Source organism: Musca domestica, unplaced genomic scaffold (genome assembly GCF_030504385.1).
Source record: "Musca domestica strain aabys unplaced genomic scaffold, Musca_domestica.polishedcontigs.V.1.1 18, whole genome shotgun sequence".
NCBI classification, from domain to species: domain Eukaryota; kingdom Metazoa; phylum Arthropoda; class Insecta; order Diptera; family Muscidae; genus Musca; species Musca domestica.
Window position 1 is genome coordinate 2,484,346 of NW_026712238.1, and position 19,525 is coordinate 2,503,870.

The 19,525-nt window shown below is 35.2% G+C and overlaps 1 protein-coding gene across 2 annotated transcripts in view; it reads right to left on the minus strand.

Moving 5' to 3' along the window:
* The window catches only part of LOC101889053 (myb-like protein Q), a 283,906-nt gene that overhangs the window by 179,943 nt on the left and 84,438 nt on the right, over positions 1–19,525 (minus strand). For both annotated transcript variants that reach the window (XM_005179993.4, XM_005179994.4), the window contains exon 2: positions 13,225–13,398. The gene's annotated coding sequence lies outside the window, so the exon portion shown is untranslated. The remainder of the gene's footprint in view (positions 1–13,224; positions 13,399–19,525) is intronic.

Here is a 19,525-nt window from a genome sequence, read left to right on the forward strand (position 1 = left end):
AAATAAAAAAAAATCCGAATAAAAGGAAAAGAATAGAACAAGGAAATATGTTAGGAAATGAAAAAGAGACAATGCAAGGTGATGGAATAAATGTTCGGCAAAAGGAAAATCAATTAGAAACCAAAAAATCTAAAGGACCATTAGAGACGGTTTAATTTTTTTTTGGTTCTGATGTCTTGTACAACAATCATTGTTTCCTTTTTGTTTCCCCTCCCAAACACAAAGTCTGTTTCTTTTTTCTAATGAATTGTAATAATATAGCCGAGCACTTTGTTGCGCATCTTGAATCTGATACAAAATTGTATTGTTGTTGTTGTTTGTTTCAGTTTTTTTTTTTTTTTTTTGTGTCTTCTTGACTGTAATTTTATTTCATCATTAGTTATGGCTTTCAGATTTAACTTTGATGAAAAGAAACTGGCGGCAGTCTTGTGATTTGTGATAATTATTTGGAGTGATAGATAATTGTGGCAGAGAGGGGATATAAGCATGATTAGGCTTAATTTTAAAAATGTGAATTAATTAAGGGACCAGTTTGACAAATGATTCGGGTTTGTATGGCAAAGATTAATAATTTAAAAAAAACAGTTGAATTAAATCAGCCTATAATATACCGTAGGTCATGCCGAATTGAACTTCCTTAAGTAATCAGTGATTTCAATACTTAACTGAAATCTTCAGTTAGACTCGGTGTTTCAGACTCGTTTTTGTCCTGTTCAAAGTTCTGAAGTTTAAAACCGTTAAAGATACCCTTTTTGTTAAATAGGTAACATCTTAAGCTTTCCTTCATCTTTTAATTCGTAAATATTTAAAATGAGCCATTCTTCAGAAAAAAGCTAAAGGTATTTTTATACTCTCAGCCATATATCTACAGAGGGTATACATGTCTTTAGAAACGGCCAAAGCGTGCTTTATCGGAATAATGTTTTTAGACACTTTGTCCCTATGAACGAAATCCGTTTCGAGTTCGAAGATAGGAAATAACTGTCCACTCCTTCTGGTACCTCCCCCGCAAAAGGTCAACATTTTCAGAGAAAATAATTTATTTTAAAGAACGAGAAAGGATCATCCGATATTATTTGAACCAAATTTGGTTAGTATTTGATCAGGTGCGAAAAAGAAGAATGTCCTTATAGTACCTTCCCCGCAAAGGGGTTAAATTATCATAACTCTTACAAAATGTACAATAAAATACCAATTGTCTTTAAACTCCGCACATCCAAATATTTCTAGCAACTCTAGATCTGGTTTAAAGATGGAATAGAAAGGAACACTCCTTCTGGTACCATCCCCACAACAGGTGAAATTTTTGATCATGAGGGTAATTAAAAGCAAATCTAATGTTTCTACCAAATTTAAACTTTAGTGTGAAAATGTATATCGGTCCATTCCTTCGGGAGCCTCACACACAAACATAAAAATGTTCAATAATAATAACTCCCACAACATGCGAATCCGATATTTAGTATTCTGATGATTTTAGCTGCATTCTATAACGGAATTGTTCAAAAATAATGGTAATGAGTTATACGTCTCTATGGTTTCAAGTCTTTCTATTGCCTAAATCACCGACGTGATCATGGCCGGACTCCTCAGTAAATTGTCTGTAATAAATCCCGGAAAGACAAGAAGTGAGTGTGATTCTCATTCTCATTGCTTTCTGCAATAGAAATTAATTAAATTAATTAAGAAATACTCGAGACTTAAGCAATTACATCCCCATATTTCCCCATTGGATTTCCTTCCCCTTTAGTGGATGGTATTAAAAGCTCGGCTCGAATGAACCTAACATGTTTAAAGTCTTACTGATAATAATTTAAATTTTTCCTCTCAAGTCCTTTTAAAGATCGCACGTTTTTGACCTATTTCTGAGCTCAGAGGGTAGATTTTCATTGATTTATCATATCTGCTTAAAAAATAAGTAAAGAAAGTCTAATTGGTGGCGGGGGAGTCGATTTTATGATACCCTATACCCCTATGCATATTTATAATAAAATATAATCGGATGAACCATATATATTGGAGCTATAGCTATATCTGAGCCGATTTTCAGCAAATTTCATATATTTGTTTCTAGGCTCAATTTGGTCGTAAGTGACAAATTCCATCTCATTTAAGCTAATATTACACGTTTGGTGCACAATAAAAAGTAAATCTGTGAAGATATATATGGGAGCTATACCTAAATCTAAACCGATACCGATAAACTTTAGTGAAAGTATTCTTGGGCTGTATATATGATATATTCCCCGGAATATCGTTACTACCGGGTGCATATTACGTCTGTGCAGAACAGATTCAACAAATCGGATGAACAATATATATGGGAGGTAAAGCTATATCTGAACCGATTTTCACCAAATTTGACATACTCGCTTCTAAACCCAATTTGTTCGTAAGTGCCAAAATCCATCCATATTACACGTTTGGTGCACAATAAAAGGTAAATCGGATGAAGATATATATAGGAGCTATATCCAAATCTTAACCCATCTCGATTAAATTTGAGAAAGGTATTTCTGTGCTTTATTTGATATATTCCCCAAAATATCCTTGTTACAGTGTTCATATTACGGTTGTGGGGAACAAAAATATCAAATCGGATGAACAATATATATATGACATCTATAGCTATATCTGAGCCGATTTCGATCAAATTTGACATTTATATTTCCAGGCTTAATTTAGTCGTATATGTAAAATTCCATACCAGTTGGGCTGATATTACACGTTTGGTGCATAAAAAGGGACAAATGGGATGAATTGGGGATGAAAAGAGCAATGAATTTAAATATTGGAGCTATATCTAAATTTTGACCAATTATCTCCAATATCAAAAGGGAAAATTTCATTTGTATCGGGCAACAAATGTGACCTGTATTTGTTTACAAAAATTCATGGACAGACAGACGGACGGACATGCAAATCGACTCAAAATGTCATTCTATTCAGATCATCAAGAGGAACTATGGGTCTATCTCGTTTCCTTTTGCCTGTTACTAACAAATGTACAAAGACATAATTCCCTGACCACCTTGCGATGCAGGGTATAAATACCGTTAAATGAGAGCTATGCGAAGACGTTGATCTGAATAAATAGTTTTTTGCCATAGGCTGTAGATTCATTTACGAACTTCAAATGCGAAAATTGAAACAATTCCGGTGATTAATGTTGCTAAAATCCTCAAAATACCGAATATCGGGAGGTATCGTTATATGGGGGCTCTGCATACAACATTTTTTGTTATAGGCTGTGGTGACCTTTAATACGTTCTAAATTTTAATCAATTCCGTTGAAAAATGTCACTAAAATCATCAAAATTGCATAGATAGTTTTTTGCATCAGGCTGTAGTACCCATTAAGACCCTCAAGTACGATATTTGAAACAATCCCGGTAAAATACCGATTACCGGGAGGTCTGTATTACGGGAACTGTATGAAAATCTGGACCGACATGGCCCATTTACGAACTTAACCTACCCACTGGCAAATTACACACGTGTGCAAAATTTCAAATCCTATATTTCAAACATTCCAAAGATAGCGCGATTATAATAGACAGACGGACGAACATCGCTAAATCACTTAGAATTTTATGCTGATCTAGAATATATAAAATTTGAAGGAGTTACAAACAGAATGACAAAGTTATTATACCCTTCTGGTGTAGAGTTTAAAATGTAAAGATCAGAAAAAACGAAAACAAAATTGTTCGATATCGTAGAGACATTCGGTAGTTTTTATTCAATGGTCCATATTATCCGTTTATCATTCAAATTTTTCTCTCTTCTTTCTCTGTTCTAAACTCCAAAACACGAATTTGGAGCCATTACAACATCAGAAACAAATTTTGTTTTAATTCTGCTTCATCTCCCAAATACATTCAAGACCTCTGAAAATTATGGATTTTCCTGCATGCACAATTTTGGGAGGTTCGGGTCATCATTATGACATTAACGGCCACACAAAGCTAGGTTCACTCACATATGTTGATCGATTAAAAAATGGTGGATGTAAGATCAATATTTCGGGGAGATACAAAATTTTGACGCTTCGAAACTTTGATTTTGAGTTGGTCCTTGTATTCCAAAATTGTATTTTCCAAATGATATTGATTTGGTTCGCTTCGAAATTTTTAATATTTAATTGTTTAAATTTTGAGTTTTATTTACTTAAATATTATTCGATATCGATCAAAAAATGGTGGGTATAAGACCACTATTTCGTGGAGATACAAAATTTTGAAATTTTTACAGTTTAGTTTCCAAATGATATTGATTTGCTTCGCTTCAAATTTTTTTTTAAATTTATTTAATGTTTTTTTAAATTTTAAAATTTTGAGTTTTATACCTACAAATTATTGGATTTCTTTTACAGTTCATGGTCAGTACGACATGTTTTAAACCCCCTCCTTTCGCATTCCATCACTCCACCACATATGGCCCCCTTTTTTGGCAAAGCAACCAAATTGTGATTAGTTCTCAGAATTTCAAGCAAGTTACTTAAAGGCACAGCAAGTTAGGCAGCCGAAGAGAACTTTATCACAAGAAAATTTCAACATTATAAGAATCAAATGAATCATTTCATCTTCTTCTTTTTTCTCTTCCACTTCATTGGTTATGCCTATCTTCCTCGTCTTCTTGTTTGTGCACGCTTTGAGCTTTCTTACCTCAATATAATATTTCATTTCTTATTTTTTTTTTCTTCATTTTTTTAATAAAATTTTATTTTCTTTATTTTAGGTCTTTCATATATTGCTGGTCTCCGTTTGGCAACATCAACACAACAACGTTTTGTCTGTACACTTCTGTGATTTTAAGCGGTCGTAAAGAAACTAAAAATCCCAGTCAAAACTAACGAAGAAATCTCTGTGTGAGTGGAATCATGCAACAATTTAAAATGAAACATGAACACCAGTGTTTTTCTGTTTCTTTGGTTTGGTGAGGCAGACAGCAGCTGCTTCCACCACCGACTGAGATAGGCTATGCCGCAAAATAATGAAGAAGGTTTCATGATTTTGAATTGTTTTTTTTTTTGCTTTTTGCCAACAAGGTAAGGTTTAGGTCTGTTTGTTTGTTTGTCTGCGGTCCCCTCTTATGAGTTACCTTGCATTGAGTTAAAGTTGTTTTATCCTTATAAGGTTTATATGTTGCTGCTACCTGTTGGCTTAGCGAATTGAGCCTTATGTGCGAGTGTGTGTGTGTGTTTGTTTTCTTGGCAAAGAGTACTTGTTCGTGAAATGGACTTTGAACAGTTGTCGCAAAAACCCAAAACCAAACAAAACAATGAAACACTCCAACCAACCAACCAACAACCATTAAATCTGGCGGCATTTCAAATTATGTATTCAACAAGGACTAACCAACAACAAAAAATTTCGCTGTTTTATAATGCTGTGATTTTTTGAGGAAAAATTTAATTGTGTATTTAGTTTCACTTCTGCCGGGCACACTCACGCACACACTCACCGTGGAGAACAATGATTCCATAAATTATAAGAGTTTACACCTGCCCATCAGGATTTGATTGAGGCCAACCCGGCGGCAGCAGATTGCACAAAACGATGCCATAACCAGAATGACCATAACATGTTTCAATGGCAATTTTAATGAATTTCAATTTATTTTGATTTTACTTTTTTTTATTGTTTTGCTTTGTTGTTGTTTGGAGTACAACGAAGGTAAGGAATTTTCGCAAGGCGGTAGATGTGTTGTAATTTTAAGCTTAAATTGGGAAATATTCCACATCCAAGTGCATGCCACTAGGATTCACAATGCTCCAGTTGAGTATACTATAATTTTCATTTTTGAACTCAATATTTTCTGACGGAATCCAAATTAAAGCCATAGCTTATGATTCCAACTCGGATGTTCCTTTCAATTCAGGAATGGGACACTATATAGTTATAACTGAAGATAATTTCGATTTTAATCGATTTTTTACCGGTTTATCTCAAAAACTGTCACTTCTGTCATCAATGATTTCTAACAGTTTTTTCAAGGATTGTCAATAACTATCTGATCTGGGAAAATTTTTATACCCTCCACCATAGTATGGATGGCATATTAAGTTTGTCATTCCGTTTGTTACACCTCGAAATATATATATATTCTTGATCAGCATAAAATTCTATGTCGATTTAGCAATGTCCGTCTGTCTGTCCGTCTGTGGAAATCTCTCTAGAGTCCGAACGAAATAAAGTAAGTTGATTAAAACTTACTGAAATGTATATTATTTTTTCAGGACTTTTGATATTGAAAATGGGCCATGTAGGTCCACGCCATCGTATAGCCCCCATATAACGGTACCTTCCGATATTCGGTATTTTGATGATTTTAGCGACATTATTTACAGAAATTGTTTCAAAATTTGGTATTTGAAGTTCGTAATGGATACTACATCATATGCCAGAAAATTGTCTGTGCAGGTCCACGTTTTATAACCCCATAGTACCTCCCTATATTCGGTATCTTGATGATTTTAGCTACATTATAAACAGATTTATTTTCAAGTTTTGACATAGTTTTTTACGGATTTTATTGCCAAAATTTGTACCATATGGTGAAGGGTATTCAAAGTTCGGCCCTTACAGCTTTTTTTTTTTTTTGTACTGTTTATCATCAGGAATACTTTCTAAAAGACTATTGGATTTAGCATCGTGGATTTTAAGGGATTCATTTTCAAGGATCTTTAAAGAATATTCGATCTATCATCAAAGATATGAAAAGAATATTTTTCAAGAAAACTAGTGTCGTATATCCTAAACAAATATTCTCAGACCTCTAAAATCTTTGATCGTGATTTTTTAAAGAGTTTCAGCATTCAGTTTTTTCTTCAAGAATGAAACAGATTTAAATTATGCGTTTATCTCCTTCGTCGTGGATATTTTCTAGGACCATTCGATTTGCCATTGAGTATTCAAAGAATAATCTTTCGTGGTGTAATTCCCAACACTAAAGCCTCGTAAACATTTTGGAATCCTGGAACTGATTAAGGTAAGGCAAATGTCGTTCTCTTTGGAAACCTATCAACGAAAATTGTTTCAAGTATTTTTAAAGAATATTTTCAAAGCCTATCGGATCTATCAAAGTGATTTTTTTAAAGTTCATCATCCAGGATGTTTTCAAGCATGGAACAGATCGCCGATTTTCGAAAAATTATTTTTACTAACCATTTGATTTACCATTGAGAATCCAAGAATGAGCTATCTTGGTGTGAGTCCCAACACAAATGCCGCGTAAAAATTCCGAAATTATTTGCCTTCTTATTATAGAGCAGAGGTTCTCTTTTTGGAAACCTTTTGGCTAATTTCATTGGAGGAACGATCTTCAGGTCTTATTCAATGAATAGACTGTCTAGCGGAGTGGAAAAACTTCTGGCCTTGATTGGACCGTCAAACCTCAGTAGACTTCTTGGTGATCTATGGAAAGAAAACCTTATTGCTTTCTTTGGGTAGAAGATCTTCTTTCTTCTTCCATGAAAAAAACCTTATTTTGTGGAGACTAACTAAAACTTCGTCTCGTCTTTGAAGACTCAGCTCGTATTTGGAGCATCAGTTTGTCTATATGGACTCAGCTCGTTTATGGAAACTCGTTTCGCCTTGGGGAATCAGCTCGTCTAAGGTGACTTTTTGGGAGATTAAGCTCTCTATAAAAACTCAGCACATCCACGGAGACTCCGCTCATCTATGAAGACTCGACTCATTTATGTAGACTCAGCTCGTCTACGGAGACTCAGCTCGTCTAACAAGACTCAGCTCGTCCATAGAGGTTAAGCTCATCTATGGAGAACCAGCTTGTCTATAGAGACTCGTCTCACCTAAGGGGACTCAACTTGGCTATTGAGACTCAGCTTGGCTATAGAAACTCTGCTCGTCTATGGAGTCTGAGATCTTCAGTGGAGACTCAGCCCGTACATGAAGACTCATCTCGTCTATGAAGACTCAACTAAGCAATGGAAACTCGGCTCGTCTATAAAGATCCAGGTCTTCTATCGATGGAAAATAAGACCTTCTTCTCTAAAAAATAAGAACTTCTACAGCTCGTCTATGGGGACTAAACTCGTCTATGACGAATCACCTCGTCTATGGAAACTCACTTTAAGAAGATTCTGATCGTTTATTGAGATTCAGTTCCTTTTTTGATAGAAGATCTTCATTTATACTTCAGCTGGACTCGTCTGTGAGTACGAGTTAGAAGTCTCAGCTCTTCTATGCAGACTATTCTCTTCTAGAGAGACTGGCTGTCCCTTCTGTTCGTCTATAGAAAACCCCTGGGCATGAAGTCTTTTTACTAAAGAGACTTTGTAGCCCTTTAGCTTCTTTATACAAACTCCCAAGACTTTTAGCTCGTCAATAGAGAAAACATTCCCTCGATCTTGTCTATACGGATTCCATGATCCTTCAGATCAGCTCAGCTTTAGATACCCTATGACCTTTCAGGTCGCCTTTAGACAAGGTTGGCACTAAAACTCATCTATGGGGACATTTGTCCTTCAGCTTGTTTATGCAGATTCCATGGCCATTCAACTTGGCTATAGAGACTCTATGACTCTTAAGCTCGACTATGAAGACATCATGGCCCTTCATGTCGTCTGTGGACTCAATGGCCGTTTATATTGTCTATAGAGACTTCCTGACCTTAGTTTATATGCAGAAACATCCTGGGCCTTTAGCTCGACTATGTAGACTCTCTGTTCCTTTAGCTCGTCTGTAGTCTGGTTGACTCTTCAGTTTTTATTTATTTTTTTCTTATTTTTTATTTATTTATTTTTTTTTTTTTTGTAGAGACTTGGAGTAATGTTGTTTTATTCAACTTTATAAAAATAAATATTTATTTTTATAGAAAACAAAACACCTCTTAAAAAGATATCATTAATTATCCCAGCATAGAAAAAAAAACGCCAGCAAATTCGCCTTGATTTATGACAACAACATCTAATTATAACACAATTTGCATATCTCTTTACAACCGCATAGCAATTCCCCTTCCAAAGTTTTGATGCATTTCTCATGAATTAACATGTCATGTTAATGAAGACAAGACGGCAACAAAAAAAAAACATAGCCTTAGAAAAAAATGAAAAACAAATTATTTTTCTTTCACTATTCACAACAACAACACAGCACACAATTATATTTTCATTTGAAGAATTTTTACAAAACTTTTTGGCGCCCTCTTAAATAGCAGCAGCAACAACGCCAACAACTAACAAAGTGAACAACTTACAATGTTTACAGCCATAGGACGGAATACGTCTTCTATGAAAGCAAAATGAAAAAAAAAAACCCAAGTGCAAAGAAATCGTCGAAAAATAGTGGTGTGAATAAAAAAAAACTTTCCAATTTAATTTATAATAAAAAGGAACGGAAAAGAAATGGCAACAAATCTGTTTATATTTATTTTCAAGTTGTTTATATGTGAGGAGTCTGAAACAGCAACAAAAAAAAGTTGCAACAACAAACAGACAGTCGTCCAACCAAAACAGCTCGCTTGGCGACGGCAGCAGGAAGACAGTCAAATGATATAAGGAAAACGTAGTGCACACACGTAAATAAAATACCACTACCATCACCACCACCACTACCAAGAGCAGAACACAACCACAGCAACAGAACAGGCAAAACAAGCAAACAACAATGACAACAACTTCAAATAAAATATAACATAAATCTTTGCTCTATGAAGGCAAAAGTAAAAGAACCGTCAAGAAAGAAGAGAAAAACATATTTTGTATTGCAGAAAAATATCTTTAAACGAGGAAAAAGTTTTTCTTGTTTTGTAGTTCACAGATAGTTTGCACACTCACACATATGGCCATGATTGCAACACATGACCCCAAATAAAATTTCGCCAGGATATCAAATGAGCATGAAATTTCAACAAGGCGTAAAGGTTACAAAGAAATAAATTGGGAATTGTTTAAAAACTATATTATTGACGAATGTATACGTTGTTGAAATGGAAATGTTTTTCTTAAACACTGTATTCCATCGACGTGGTAAAATTGCATCGAATTCTAATACCCTTTTAGAAGGTTTTCTAAGTTTGAAAAGCTTTTTAAGAATGTTTGTGTGAGGTGGTGGAAGGAGTCGGTGTTGTTTCCAGATTGCCTAATGTTTGTCAAAGACCCCCAAGATCGCAGGACTAACTCCTCTTGGCAGAAATTGCAGTATTTCTTACTAAACATTCAGTTCCCAGAATTTGAAGATGAGATGAAAAAACTGCAACCAACTTCAGACTGCTGTCATTTCTCGTCCGACAGCTGTTAAAATTATTCCAGTGACAGCTCATTATATTTTTTACAAGCGTACAAACGCATTTTGGTGAGCATTTTTCAGAAAAAAAATTATTCGTAATAGAATTCAAGAGTGATAGTGTGATTTTTTATATTTGGCTGAAAATAACAAGTGGCTATCGTTAGAGCACTCCAGCATTTAAATGTGAATAAATCTTTTTTGTCTCGTACCATCGCTCGTAATACTAGTAGCGTAGGCCGACGCCAAGAAAGTGGACGGCAGAAAACAGCAACATCAGTAGAAATGGATCGAAAAGTAAAGAAACGACTTGATCGAAACCCGCGTCGCAGTGGACGAAAATTGGTTCCATTCGGCAAATAGTGAGAAATGAGCTCGGGGTAAAGCCATCGAAATTCCAAAAAGTGCAAGATCTTACACCGCAACAGAAAGAAAATAGACTCAAAAGAGCTAAAGACTTGCTTCGCTTGGCCGAAAGTGGTGAACTGCCAAATTTAGTTTTTTCCGATGAGAAAACATTCGTTGTCCAGCAGTTTGTAAACAAACAAAATGATTGCGTATACTTGCCAGCTGAAATGTGCACCTTCTGCAGGCAGGTCAAGTTCGAAGATGGACTATATTGGTCTACGATATCGTCTAGCCCTAATACTACAGTTTTTTACGATTTTAGCCACATTTTTCAATGGAATTGTCTGAAATTTTACACAAGGAGTTTTTTGTGGGTACTTTACCCCCGGAAAGAGAAATGTCTATATCGGTCCCTAATATCACATATCCCCCATATAACGGTACCTTCCGATATTCGGTATTTGGATGATTTTAGCCACATGTTTCAATGGAATTGTATGAAAATTCGCAAAAAAAGTTCCTTGTATGTACATCAACCCTTAAAGAAAATTGTCTATATCGGTCCACGATATCGTATAGCCCCTAAATAAAGGTACCCCCCGATATTCGCTACTTTTTATGATTTCAGCCAAATTTTTCAATGACGTCGGCAAAAGGAGTTCCTCGTGATTACATTAACCCTGGAAGAGAATTGTCTATATAGGTCCACGATATCATATATCCTCTATATAACGGTTCCTCCCGATATTCTGTATTTTTTGATTATTTAATGATTTTAGCTACATTTTTCAGCGGAATTGTCTGAAAATCCGCAAAAAGAGTTGTCTATATAGGTCCACGATATCATATATCCCCCATATTAGGCCCCCAACCCCCATATTCGGTATTTTGATGATTTTAGACACATTTTTTAATGGAATTGTCTTAAAATCCACATAAGGGGTTCCTTCTGAGTATATTACTTCCTAGAAGAGAATTGTCTAAATAGGCCCACGTTTTAGTTTAACGCCCATATAACGGTACCTCCAGATATTCGGTATTTGTATGATTTTTGCGACATTATTGTTTCAAATTTCGTATATAAAGTTCGGAACCGTTAATACAGCCTATGACTCACATTACTTATGCTGGACCACGTTTGTATAGCCCCCATATTACGGTTTTCATCTGAGGGGTATTTTTCGACGGTTTTTTTTTTTTTTTTTTTTTTTTTTGAAAATTTTCAAGTTTCTTCCAAATGGTGGAGGGCATAAAAAGTTCGAACTTAGCTGATTTTTTACTTGTCTTCTTTACATTGTAAACTTTTAAAAGGTTCTGGATCTTGAAATCCTAAGAGTTATACTATTATTCTATTTTAAGACAGCCTTGCATGAGTTATTATGTTTTATTGAAAAGAATGAGCAGGAATGGTTAAGAAAGTCTACTATGTTTAGAATTTCTTCAGTGGGACTTTTTCCTATTGAAGGTATTTGAATATTTTTTTAATATTATTAAAATAATTTAAATACCTGCCCCACAAAAGGTCAAAATTTTCAAAGATAAAAACTTAAAAAAGGATCATTCGATTTTGTTCAAACTTTGCATATCCCAATATTTTCGCCAGTGCTAGGTCAGATGCGACAATGGACAATATCGGTACACTCCCTCATGTACCTCCAACACAAAGGGTCAAAATATGGAATATTTATATCTCGCATAAGGTGTGGAATCAGCATACTATTCTTTTCACTCATCCCAACATTTTTGATAACACAAAATCTGATGTGAGGATGGGATATATCGGTCTACTCTTTCTTGTACCTCACCCACAAAGTGGTCAAAGTTATTTAGTAATCACGCGGCTGGTCGCATTTATGGCCTGATTCTCATAAAATTTGTCATGTAGTTTGGTAAGGTTCAGAATAGAAGCTGGTTGTTTTTTATGATAGTTGTAAAGTATTTAGAGGTTGAAATGGACTAAAATGGAAAATTTTTCTGATTTTGCAGAAGAAGCTACCTACCTTAAAAATCGAATTGTTTTTTATTTAATTTAATTATCTAAAAAATATATAAGGATCCCACATTTGTGGAGTTGATATTAAATTACTCAATTCCACATAAGACGTATGGTAGGACTCGTCTCTACATTATATAAAAAAGGATTTCCTTTCTCCAGAAAACCCAGAAAATGTTATAACTTTCAACTATTTTTCAACCTTACTCTGTCTGTGAGATACTTTATGGAACTCTACACATACACCCAAAGCACATATAAAATGCGTAGTGTGAAACTATAAATTATGGCACCAAATGCATACAACTTCTAGACGGCATATTTCCCTCCTCCCCTCACAATAACTAGACCAACAAGAATGGCATACCAAAGGAAAAAAAGTAGATTTCCCAATCGCACTAAATCGTATCTAGTAAAAATCATGGAAAAATAAAATACTTGCAATTTATGTTCAAGTAATAAACAAACATATTTAATAATTTTTTCTCTTTATTTATGACTTTTGTGCAGCAGGAAATTGTGCCACAGTACGAAAAATTTAAACTCAAAGAACAGGATGGACCAGAAGCAAAAGAAGAATAAATCGAGAAAAAAATGAAACCTAATGTAAACGATAGGAAAACAACTTACCTCGTTGTGATCTGTAAGAAGAGGATGCGTGTGTAGTATCTGGAGGAGAATGGCATATGTTATTGTAAACTTTTGCGTACGTTTCGTTCGGGGTTTGTGCTCTTTTGCAAAAAAATAAGAAAAAAAAAAAAACATCAAAATCCAATCAAATGTGTATTGTCGGCGTTTTCATATCTGTAAAATAAACAAGAAAATATTTGGATTAGATATCATATTTTAATGGAATTTTGTTTGATACAATTGGTAAACAAGGAATGCAATCGTATGGAATCGGTGCTATGAAGCTGGGGGAGATAAATATTTGCTTAGAAAGGAATGTGGGTAAACAGAAGCAGCAGCAGCAAAATTAATCTAGAAGAAAAAGGGTTAATGGGTTAAAAGGACGTTGGAGACAGAAAAGGAATCAATAACTCCGTTGCCGTGTAAGATTCATATTTCTCGAAATAGTTATTTCTAGAGAATCCTCTTTCGGGACGTAGTGAATGAAACCTGATTGTTTGTTTAACATTTTATAAACGTAACTATTTTCTTAGGTCTGAAGTTGTAATCAAACTTAGGGAAAACAAGTTAAATGGTATCAGTCGTTTTTGCCGACAGATATATACCCTCAGCCAATGTTAGATTATCTAAATATATTTTGACTACTGTTATTATACCCTCCACCATACATTGTATGGAGGCTGTACTAAGTTCGTCATTCGGTTTGTAACTTATCAAAATAATAATTTTAGACATAACAATGTATGTATATTCTTGATCAGCGTAAAATTCTTTGAAGATTTAGCACTGTCCGTCCGTCTGCCCATCTGTTCGTCCGTCTGTTGTAGTCACACTAAAGTCAAAACGAATGAAGATAGGAAGCTACAATTTTGCACAGATCCATCTTTTGTCTGCAGGGAGGTCATGTTCGAAGACGGGCTATATTGGTCCACGATATCGCATAGCCCCCCCCTATTACGGTACCGCCCGATATTTGTTATTTTGATGATTGTAACCATATTTTTCAATGAAATTGTCTGAAAATCCACAAAAGGATTTCCTTCTGAGTACCTTAACCCCTGGAAGGGGGGATTGTAACCATATTTTTCAATGAAATTGTCTGAAAATCCACAAAAGGATTTCCTTCTGAGTACCTTAACCCCTGGCAGAGTATTGTCCATATAGGTTCTCGATATCCCATATAACGGTACCTCCTCATATTCGGTATTTTGATGATTTTTGCTACATTTTTCAATTGAATTTGAATTGTCTAAAAATCTATACTCCATATTTTTCAATTAAATTTGAATTGTCTAAAAATCCATACTAGAATTTTTTTTCCTCCCCCTGGAAGAGAAGTGTTTATATAGTTCTACGATATCGTATGGCCCACATACAACGTATGACCCTCCGATATTCAGTGTTTTGATGATTTTGGCAACATTATTCACCGGTGTTGTTTCAAATTTCGTATTTAGAATTCGTAATGGGTACTACAGCCTATGGCAAAAAATTGCGTATGCAGACCCACGTCTTCGCCTAGCCCACATATAACTGTACCACCCTTTATTCGGCATTTTGGTGATTTTAGCAACATTATTCACCGGAATTTTTTCAACTTTCGTATTTAGAGTTCGTAATACGAACTACAGTCTATGCCAGAAAAATGTCTATACAGGTTTAGGTCTTCGTATAAGTCCCATATACCAGTACCTACCTGGATTCGGAATTTTGACGATTTTAGGTGCAATATTCACCGAAATTGTTTAAAACTTCGTATTTGAAGTTCATAATAGGTATTACAGCTTGTGACAGAAAATTGTCTATGCAGGTCCAGGTCTTCGTATATGCCCATATATCAGTACCTCCCTGGATTTGGTATTTTGAAGGTTTTAGGTACAATTTTCACCGAAATTGTTTGAGATTTGGTATTTGAAGTTCCTTAAAGGTACTACAGCCTGTGACAGAAAATTGCCTATGCAGGTCTAGGTCTTTGTATAGCCCCCATATAACGGAACCTTCCTATATTCGGAATTTTTATGGTTTTAGCTACATTATTCTCCGGATTTTTTTTCAAGCTTCGTATTTGAATATTGTAATGGCTTATGACAAAAGTTGTCTATGTAGGTTCGGTTCGGCCAAAGTTAGTGCTTTTTTACTTGTAATTATTCAAAGTGCTGATCCTCTATGGAGTAGTTTCCGAGGGAATGGACCAATATTTTCCATTTCGTATCCGATCTACATAAATATGATAAAAATATTACGGAGTAGACAAATATATTTCATCTTCACAACAGATCTTGTGTTAGTAGAAACAATGGTATGTGTGAAAAATGAAGAATGAAGAAGAGAACCGAATGTTTATTTCGTATTATGTGATCGTTTTGGTTATACAAAACTTTGACACTTTGTGGGGAGGTACCAGAAGAAATAATCCGATCTGTAAATGGTCCAATCTCTACCATCTTTATAACAGATCTTGTGTTGATGGAAATATTGAGATGTGCCAAGTATGGATGGGATCTTATGTTAATTTTAATGTGGGGAAGGTGTTCATTCATGCATTCATTCATCTTCACACTAGACCTTGGGTTAATAAAAATATTGTGATGTGTGTAATTTGAAGACAATCCAACTCTTACATCACATTTTACAAGAGTTACAAGAGAAAAAAAATCGAAATATTGACCCTTTGTGGGAGAGGAACATAATGGAGTAGACCGATATTTTCCATTTTCGCCTCTGACCTAAAACTGATACAAATATTGGGAGTTGCCAAAATTATCAGATTATCCTTTCTCTTTATGTGCAGTAAAATCATGTTTTGAAATTTCGTTCTTTTTTGGGGAGGTACCAGAAGGAGTGGACCGCTATTGCCCATCTCTGAACTCGATCTAAGTCAGATAATAATATTACGAAGTTTGGACCAAATCGGATACTCCCTTTGAGAGTTATCGTGTGCACCAGCCAGTCAGTCAGACAGACAGACAGATATATCGAACGGATATCGCTAGATCGACTCTAAATATCCTGAAACGGATTTGGTCAAAGAGACCTAGGGTCTATTTCGATTAGGCATGTTTTAGCCCGATCATGATGAACAAAATTTTTTTTTCTGAAGTTGAAAACTAAACCTTGCAGGAAAATCCTCTATCTCTCTACATATTCTTTTCAACATAAAATTGTGGCCGGATATTATTTATTTAGGTGGAATGTACGCTTCCACTTCTTAAAATAATTGTTTCTATAATTAATCAAATTCTCTCAAATTACCCGACTGACACAAAAAATTACGAGAGCCCACAATCGGTAAAAGAAATGCAATCAACGACATGTAATAGAATATTATCCATGGTCCCTTGTAAACAAATTACCAAGAGAATTATGAAAGATGCCGGAAGTGTCACTTAGTTGATAGCAATGCAGACAGACATACATGTGTCCCATATCCCTGACAAAAAAATGAGAAAGAAAAAACTGAAAAATGATCACTGATTACAAATAATCAGTTTAAATTAAGAGTCTTGACAACAACAACAACAACAACACCGACAACGAAAGCAATACATTTACTCAAATGATCTATTGAACATCGAACGGTTGCAATGCATCGGATCAATTTCAAAAAATATCTGTACAACAAGACCGATTGATTGGTTCAATGTATTACTTTCATAGGCGACCAAAACATAAAAAGCAAAAATTGTATTGACTTCGTGTGATAAAGAGAGACAGCACGAGAAGTAACAACAGAAAAAGTCAGAAATAACAACTCTGAGCTGTTGTCAACAACAGATAAGGAATGCAACCGAACCGAAAGGCACATATCTGTATCTAACCATATCCCATTCGCAGAGATAATTATAAATTATTGTTGCTGTTGTAATCGAGTGCAATGCAACAACAGAAGTAGACAACAACACCAAGGGGGAATTGTGTCACATGTCTGATGATGTTGATGATGAAAATACAAAAAGAGTAGATGGAAGAAAAAGTGAAGGTATCAAAAGCTGGCTACACTTGGAGGGTATTAAAAGCTGGCTACACTTGGTACTTGGAGAGACCGGAATAAAATACTTAAAAACAGCAAATGGTCTGTTTGTTTTTTATACACATATATAAAACAACATCTGAAAGTCTCCAAAAAGATTCTTAGGGATTTTTATTTAAGCAATTTATTTAGCTGTGAAGTACCTTTCAAAGGCATTAGTAGCTATAACTATAGAACAAGGTAACTGATAGAAGACCCTGAATACTAGAACTCCCAAAAAGAGCCGTTTATAGCCGAAACGTGTACTGCAGATAGAGACCTAAAAAATTACCCAACATAAACGCCACTGTAGCCGTGTATTAGTCTTCTTTAAAAATCGAGTATCTATGGCTCTACCTTCTGAAGATATATCTAAAGGTCTTGAGAGAATATATTTTCCAGAGCTTTTAAAAGCAATTTTATAACAAGTCAAAAAGCAAATAAGATCGGCAGGAACGAACTTTTAATACACTCCACCATTTGGAAGGAACTGAAAATTTTTTTAACAAATTCCGAAAAATACCGTTTATATGATGAGCTTTATATGGGGGCAATGCGCAGGTGCGGACCTGCAAAAGTAATTTTTTGTCATAGACTGTAGTACCCGTTAAGACCTTCAAAAGCGAAATTTGAAACAATTCCGGCGAATAATGTCGTTAAAATCATCAAACTACCGAATATCGCGAGGTACCCGTTATACGGTGGATATAAAAAGACGTGGACCTGCATACATGCAAATTTGTAGGAATTAGTACCCATTTCAAACTTCGAATACGAAATTTGAAACGATTCGGGTGAATAATGTCGCTAAAATCATCAAAATACCGAATATCGAGAGGTACTGTTATATGGGGGCTATACAAAGACGTGGGCCTGAATACAAAATTCTTAGGCATAGGCTGTGGTACCCATTACAATCTTCGTATACGAAATTTGAAACACTTCGTGTGAATAATGCCGCTAAGATCATCAAACTACCGAATATCGGGAGGTACCGTTATATGGGGCTATACGAAAACGTGAACCGACATGGCCCATCTACGAACTTAACCTGCCTACTGGCAAAATACACTTTTTAGAATTCCATCTCAATTCTTTCGAAAGATAACGTGATTGCAACAGAATGACAGATGGACGGACATTGCTAAATCGTCTTAGAATTTTACGCCGATCTAAAATACAGGGTGAGATAAAAAACTGCAACAAGGTAAAACACCATAATTTTTACATTTTCTTATTTTTTAATTTTATTGATGAAAGCAAAAAATGTCGGAAATAGTATAAAATTTTAGAATAAGTTTAGATTTGTACGAATTGGTCACCTTTAGCACCAATTATGGCCTTCAAACGGCCAATGAAACCGTCACAGGTTTACCGAATGTTGCTCTACGGTATTTTGGCCCATTCCCGGCGAAGCGCTTGCTTGAGGTGATCGACACTTTGGTATTTTTTAGTGGCAACCTTGGTTTCCAAAATACTCCAGACACAATAGTCCAACGGATTGATATCCGGAGATTTTAGTGGCCATTTCATTTTGTAAACAATCTTGGGTGGCGCGTGCTGAGTGCGATGGTGCTGAGTCCTGTACGAATTCCTAGATCGGGGGCCAAAATATTTGCGTGCCCGAGGCTTTAATACACCCTCCACAATATTTTTGCGATAATATTCGGAATTTATTCTAATGCCACTGTCGAATTATACGAGCGGAGAGCGACGAGTTCTGGTGGCCAACCGAAGGTGTACATTTTCCGCTGACCTCACAATCATTTTGTTTGTTTACAAACTGCTGGACAACGAATGTTTTCTCACCGAAGAAAACTAAATTCGGCAGTTTACCACTTTCTGCCAAGCGAAGCAACTCTTTAGCCCTCTGGAGTCTATTTTCTTTCTGTTGCGGTGTAAGTTCTTTACATTTTTTTGGAATTTCAATGGCTTCAATTTCAACCAAACCTCTCACTATAACGCAAGATGTTCGCAAAAATTAAAAAAGTTGGACTTTGACCTTTAATTCCAAACCAATCACTGATAAGTTTTATAAGGCCGAAATTGAAGAAAACTTTCAGATATTGTCCTGTTGACCCACTGTTCGCCGTATATAGAAGACCTTACCAAGATTTTCTATATATTGACTATTTTAATGTACCTAAATGTATTATTTAGACAGTGACCAATAACCTATATTTTTTGGTTCCTTTTCAAAACTTATATATCCAAAATGCATGTATGAACATGCATGAATGATGGACTTCCCGGCAACTACATTAGAACATGAATTCATTGGGATAAGAACTT